The sequence below is a fragment of the Chionomys nivalis genome, chromosome 9, assembly GCF_950005125.1.
Source record: "Chionomys nivalis chromosome 9, mChiNiv1.1, whole genome shotgun sequence".
NCBI lineage: Eukaryota > Metazoa > Chordata > Mammalia > Rodentia > Cricetidae > Chionomys > Chionomys nivalis.
The window spans coordinates 43,558,932-43,566,285 of NC_080094.1; the positions used below are offsets into that span (position 1 = coordinate 43,558,932).

A 7,354-nucleotide genomic window follows, 5' to 3' on the forward strand; every position below is an offset into this window, starting at 1 on the left:
CCATCCAACAAAGATAAACACAGAAATAAGCAACTAAACCTAAAATTAACCCAAACCCAGATGCCTAGATGCCAGTAAGAGAACACAATCAACAGCAGTCTGGGCAATATGGCACCACCAGAGCCCAGCTATCCTACTACAGTAACCCCTGAAGCACAAGAAAATAACCTTAAAACAAACTTTTTGAAGATGATAGAGGTCCTTAACAAGGAAATGAATAAATCCTTTAAAGAAATCCAGGAAAACACAGACCAACAATGGGAACAAATGGATAAATCCCTCAAGAAAGCTAGTAAAACAGAAATAAACAATGGGAACAAATCAATAAATTCCTTTTAAAAAGCAAAGACAAAAGGTAAAGGAAATGAATAAAACTGTTCACGACCTGGAAATGGAAACAATAAAGAAGCAATAAAGGAAACACAAACTGAGGGAATCCTGGAAATGGAAAATGTAGGTGAGTGAACAGGAACCACAGACACAAGCATCACCAACAGAGTACAAGACATGGAAGAGAAAATTCCGGGGATAGATATGGTAGAGGAAACTGATACATCAGTCAAATAAAATGTTAGATCTAAAACTTCCTGACACAAAACATCCAGGAAGTCTGAGAGACTATGAAAAGATCAAACCTAAGAATAAGAAGAATAGGAGAATAATCCCAGTCTAAAAACATAGACAATATTTTTAACAAAAGCATAGAGGAAATTTTTCCTAATACTAAGTTTCTTAACATGCCGATAAAGGTAAAAGAAGCTTGTAGAACACCAAATATATTGGACCAAAAAAAAGAAAGTCCCCCCAACCACCACATAATAATCAAACACTAAACATACAGAACAAAAAAAAAAAAAAAAAGACTATTAAAAGCTACAAAGGAAAAAGGCCAAGTAACATATAAAGGCAGACTTATTAGAATTACACCTGATTTCTCAGTAGAGACTTTAAAGCCAGAAGGACCTGGACCTGCAGTGTTTTTTGTTGTTGTTGTTGTTGTTGTTGTTTTTTGTTTTGTTTTGTTTTGTTTTTCAATGTTCAGTTTCCTTTAATGACCCCCATCTCCCCTGAAGGGTAGGTGCAGGCAGCTAGGCGATGGCAAGACATGTTCACTTGAAGATCTTGCCTTGATTGACAGCTTTGCCCACATGCTGGAAGGCCCCCTCCCAGGAAAAGTACTCTCGAACCAGGGTCTGGGTCTCCTGGCTACCAGGATCCAGTTTCCGCCATGTATAGGACTCGTAGTCCACCTGCCAATCTGGACTTAGCGGAAAGGCAAGCTCTTGGCCTCGGAAGACCCAAATGCCGGAAATGGAGCTGCTGTTGTTGGTTCCAAAGAGGATGACACTAGCAAAGGCATTCTTCCTCAGTTTGTCTAATCGCTGGAACATGCCAGTGATGAGGTTGCAACTCATAAAGGTCTGGGTGAGCTCCTCAGGGAAGCGATATTCAGCATACCACAGGGACCAGCCGTCCTTATCAAAGTGCTCCCAAAAATATGGCAGCTCCACGGAGAGGGTGTCCTCGTTGGAGTACTTAGGCTTAAACTCATCCAACACAAAGGTACTCTTGGGCAAGTGAGCGAAGGGGTCCTTGGCCTTAGGCTCAGCAGCCAGTGCCTGCTCACACTCATCCATCTCCTCCTCAGGAGCTGGGGCAGCTGCCTTTTTCTCCTCTTTCCGTTCTGCCTGGGGCTTCTGTTTCTCTTCTCGTGAACCCTTTTCTTTCCTTGGAGTATCTTTTTTAGGCTGGCTCTCTGCAAACTTCTTGGCATCAAACTGGGCCATCTTCTCACACAGCTTCACCTCCCCCAAGACTGCCCTGAACTGGGGCTGGTTAATGCAGGAGAGGAACCATCGGTTGGTATTGGGGAAGGCCTGGCGAAAAGAAGGCTCTAAGACCTGCTTGTAGAGCCACAGAAGGGTACAGACAACTGTGATATCAGCCAGTCACTCGCTCACCCACCAAGAAAGTCCTTGTCTTCAAATGAGTGTCCAGCAGCCCCAGGATTCGCCTCACCTCTTCTTTTGCATTTTCAGTGGCCTGTTTGTTATGGTGCATGATGCCCAAGGTGGGGAACACCCAGGTGCTGGCTGGAGGGACGATATCACTGTCAGCAAAGCTCACCCACTGCACCACCTGAGCTGCTGGCGATGGCATTGCTCTCAAACACGCAGAATCCATCATCACCCTCAAATGCTGGAACCTTGCCAGCAGGAAATTTTCTGAGAAATTCAGGGGTGCGGTTGGTTTGGCCAAAGTGGAAGTGGGGTGGTGCGGAGAGCACGCGGACCTGAGCCCCACTGTACTGAGCAGCAATGAGGGCCTTGAAGGCTCTCCAGTTTTCAGGATATGTGTACAGGGTCCCAGCCACAGAGAAAGGGGCCAACCTGCAGTGTTGTAATAAGGAGGCAGCTGGTTCATTTCCCAGTTGCCTGGCAGCTCAGACCCAAAATAATCACACAGAAACTATATTATTTAAATCACTGCTTGGTCCATTAGCTCTAGCTTCTTATTTGCTAACTCTTTCATCTTAATTTATCCCATCTGCATTAATCTGTGCATCACCACGAGTCTGTGGCCTACCAGCAAAGCTTCAGCACCTCTGTCTCTGGTGGCAACTCCATGGCTTCTCCCTAACTCTGCCTTCCTTCTCCCAGCATTCAGTTTAGTTTTCCTCACCTTACCCAAGTTCTGCCCTACCAACAGGCCAAGGCAGTTCCTTTATTAACCAATGATAGCCACAGCATACAGAGGGGATTCCCGCATCACCGCAGACTCTAAAAGGCCACAGACACCAACCCAGTCTACTATATTCAGCAAAACTTTCAATCACCATAGATGGGAAAAACAAGATATTCCACGACAAAGTCAAGTTTAAACAATATCTATTCACAAATCCAGCCCTACAGAAGGTACTAGAAGGAAAACTCTATCTCAAAGATGCTAGTTACACCCATGAAAACATAGGAAATAAATAACCTCACACCAGGAAAATCAACTTTTTTGTCACCTTTGGGGACACTTTCCCTCCTCCTGGTTTGCCTTGTTCAACCTTAATAGGAGGGATGGGGCCTAATCTTACTGCAACTTGACATGCTATTTGTGTTTGGGTGATATTCATGGGAGGCCTGCCCTTCTCTAAAGAGAAATGGGGGAGAACTGGAAGTGAGGAGGAGAAACTGTGTTCAGGATGGAATATATGAGAGGGACAAAAACGATTCTGTAGAGCATCCACACAGGCTTCTCTGACTACAGAGTCTCTATTGAAAAGGCAGGTGCTATTCTAATGTCTGCCTTTATATGTTGCTTGGTCTTGTCCCCTTGAGCTTTTAACACTCTTTGTTGTTGTTGTATACACTTAGTAGGGTTTTTCCAGAACATTAAAATCCTAGGATGTTTATTACAAAGGCAAACCCTGATCCTCCTACTTTATAGCCTCATCCACAACATACTAAAGCAATAAGCTATCAGGGCTTTGGAGATGGACCACCAGAAAGCATAAATTTGACCGAAATTTTCCTTAAACCCCAGCACTTAGAAGGCAGAGGCATAAGGATCTCTGGGAGTTTGAGGCCAGCCTGGTCTACAGAGTGAGTTCCAGGACAGCCAGGGCTATGCAGAGAAACCCTGTCTCGGAAAAAAAAAAAAAAAATGGGGAGGGGGTATAAATTTCACATGGCTCAGGTTACCCACAGCAGGAAGTCGCTCTTTGCCCAAAAGCAGAATGGACTCCAATAACTCGTACAGCAGCATGTAGGCTTAATCATCTCCAGGGGACGCTCGCCTTGATGCTGCCCCTTCCCCATTACAGAGCATCACAGCTGTGGCTGTCTTCTTGTGATCTACACCTGCACAGACTGCAGCACACTCTTGGACAGCAAGGCTGTGAGCGTGAATGTGAGCTCCTCAGCAAGCAGCACCACCCAGGGGAAAAGCTAGAGTTTTGATTATTATGTGTTGTGGGAAATATCTTTTCTGGTCCTATCTATTTTTTTTTTTTTGTTCAATATGCTTCTTGTGCCTTGATAGGCGTCTCCTTCTTTAGGTTAGGGAAGTTTTCTTCAGTGATTTCATTCAAAATCTTTTCTGTGCCTTAGACCCAGGTTTCTTCTTTTTCCTCTATATCTGTTATTCATAGATTTGATTTTTTTTTTTTACTGTCCCAGATTTCCTGGGTACTTTGTGCCTGGAATATTTTTTTAGATTTAATATTTTCTTTGACTGAGGTGTCCATTTCTTTCTCCTTGTCTTCAATGCCTGATGAGGTTTACCCCTGAGGTTTTTGTTTGACTTCCTAATTTTTCACTTCCAGTTTTCCCTCAGTTTGGATTTTTCTTAGTAATTATATTCCTATTTTCATGTCTTGAGCTGTTTTCATAATTTCATTCCACTGTTTGTGTATTCATAGACTTCATTAATGGATTTATTCATATCCTCTTTAAACACCTTGAACATATCCATAATAGCTATTTTGAAGTCCTTGTCTTATACTTCAGGGCCTCCTGTAGTAGGGCTGCTGGGCTCTAGTGGAGATATGTTGCCACGGCTGTTATTGTGTTTTTATGCTGCCATCTAGAAGTTTGGTTTTGGGGTGACTGTAATTTGAGGTGCTGATATCTGGTGTTGTCTTTATTGGGTGGGGTTCCATTACTTGGTTTTTGTTGCCCTATCTGGTTCTTTGGAGAGTGTGGCGCCTTTATGTTGCTGGTAGGGAATGCTCCGGAGATCCTGCCAGGTGTGGCCACTGCAAGTCCTGGGTAGGATGTGTTTCGAGATCTTGGGAGCTAACATTAAGAAATGGAGAATGATTAGAATCAGGAGGCGGTGCTGAGAGGAGCCCCAGGAGGGAGAGAAACTAAGTGTGCCACCAGGCTCTGAGCTGGGGCCTGGGAATGGGGACAGAGAGGAAGGAGAAGCCACAGCAGGTAGTCGGCCAGAGGTGGGAATAAGACAGGGAGACTGGAGTTGCAGGAGAAGAGAGAGAGAGAAAATTTCCTGCCTGATTCCCTGGCCTGCGGGTTTCCAGGGAGTGCTGCTGATGGGAGTTGGTGGCTAGGGGAAAAAAAGGGATGGCACGGATAGGGAAGATTGTATAAGATCTGCAGGGCCCCCTGGAATGGGAGCAGGGAGTCCTGAACTGCTCTTGATGATTCTGCCCTCAGTGGACCTTCGCACATCCGCCTCTGGTTTTCCCTCCTGGGAATGACCTGACTCAGTAGCGGTTTCCTCCTTTCTTAGAAGCATACCTGTTTTCTTTGGCAGGAGTTCCTGGCTTTCCTCTCACTGTTCCACAGCCATCTGGGGCTCTTTCTTCCAGCTTATCCACACAGCAGTCCCTTGGAGTTTGGGGCTTAGTGCTTCTCCCTAAACACACACTCTCTTCCTTGAGTGGCTCAATTTGTCATCCATGTGCTAACCATCCAGGGATCTCCTACCTGCAGTCTAAATGAGGCTCTCTCATACACACTTCTGACTATTGATGTTGGATGTTTTGTTTGAATTCCAAGTTCATCCATTCAGGGACAGATGATTTCGGGGATGGAGAAGATGGAGTTTCCAATAGGCCCTGGATCTGTGAACATTCTAGATGGGTAAAGCAATTCAAAGAAACATCCCTTGAAATGGCCTTGGGTGCTTACTGGCTCAGTGAAATCCAATGTAGGGGTGAAACATATTTGCATATGGTATTGGTTACACTGGCCATTCCACCTTTCCTAATGCCAGGAAATTGCTCCATCGTGAAGTTGAGGGATTAAAGCTGTCCTGTGCTGACAGGAGTAAGAAAGAGCAGGCACCAAGGACTGGATGTGGGGTATTTATAATTTTTTGAAGCTTCATTTTTCAGTTGTTGCACCTGCTCTTCATATTCATTGTAGAGTGTCAAAAATGCAAATAGGTATAGATCATCCAAGCCCACAGCTCCTGGGAAAAGAAAAGTAGACAGCTTCACTGTATTTCTACCTGGTTTTTAAAAAATGTTTTACTGAATGAGATCTCTTTTTACTGTCCCATGCTTCTGGCTATGTTTGGCTGTTCTTGCAGAAACCCAGACTGTGAGTCACCCATGCCAGGAGCTGTCTGGAGCCCATCCCACTGTCCTGACCAATCTTAGCCAGCTCTGTGCTCCTACTGGGTCCCAGGAAGGTGTCAGGAGGACATTGTGAGGCCTGGGGCTGAGGGAGTGGTTGGAACATTCTGGCCAGTGATGGAGGTCTGGCTCCAGCAAGCAAACACAAACCACGAGCTAAGCTCACAACACAAAGGCATCGTTGCACACCCTTCCCTCAGCACACCTAGCTGCACACACACATGAACACATCTATGCACAGCCATGTAGACACTTCTCTACATTTGAAAATACATCTAAGTTGTTTTGTTTTCTGGGTTGGAGGGAGGGGATGAGAGAGGGTCTTGCTTTTTGAGAGCAAAGATGGCTTCAAACTCTGGGCCAGCCTGCATCAGTCTCCCAAGTGCACAATAAAACACACCTATAGACACAGCATTTTCCAGCACATCCTAACCTCTAGCATGCACAAACCTGTTACAAGTTCTTACACACGACACACACATACACACACACACACACACACACACACGTGTTGAGATGTGAGCACTCAGCTGTTCCTGCCACCATGCCTTCACTCCACCATCATGGACTCCAATCTTCTAGAACTGTAAGCCCAAGTAAATGTTTTCTTTTATAAGTTGCCTTGGTCATGGTGTTCTATCATAGCAATGGAAGAGGAACTAATACAGAAGTTGGTACCAGGAAGTAGGTATTGTTGTGACAGACTTGACCATGTATTACTGGGTTTTTGGTTTGGGGGTGGGTTTTTTTTTTTTTGAATGAATGAATGAATGTGGAAAACTTTGAGACTTTGGACTACATTTGAACAAGATAAGCAGAACGTAATGGGCCATCCTTGTAGGAGCTCGGAAGACAGTAGTGCTGAAAGCCATACAGACTGTGGATGCCCTGCTCAAGAGGTTTCAGAAGGGAAGTCTATTAGCAACTGGACTCTGCCCTTGTCCTAAGAAATAACCTGAGTCTAAACTACAAATAATGAGCTAATTTTTTTTTTTTGGTAGAAGAGATGTCAAGACAACCTCATATTGATCCTTCCATGTGGTCATTATTAATAATCAGTCTTATGCAGGTCTACCACAAAAAAGAGCAAGTGGGGCAGAATGAAATACAAAATGTACAGTCTGAGGAAGACGGGGACAGTGGCAAACTAAAGGTGACAGCCAAGGCTTGTGCTGGGAGAGAGGCTGCAACAGTGGGGACACGTCAGGACATCGAGGGGAAGGGGGGACACCCGAGAGGAAAGCATGTCTGGTAAACTGTGGG

At 44.9% G+C, this 7,354-nt stretch overlaps 1 pseudogene; it reads right to left on the reverse strand.

Annotated features, from left to right (window-relative positions):
• Nucleotides 1-1,038: 1,038 nt before the first annotated feature.
• Nucleotides 1,039-2,769, reverse strand: LOC130880972 (elongation factor 1-gamma-like; annotated as a pseudogene).
• Between the last annotated feature and the right edge of the window lie 4,585 nt (nt 2,770-7,354).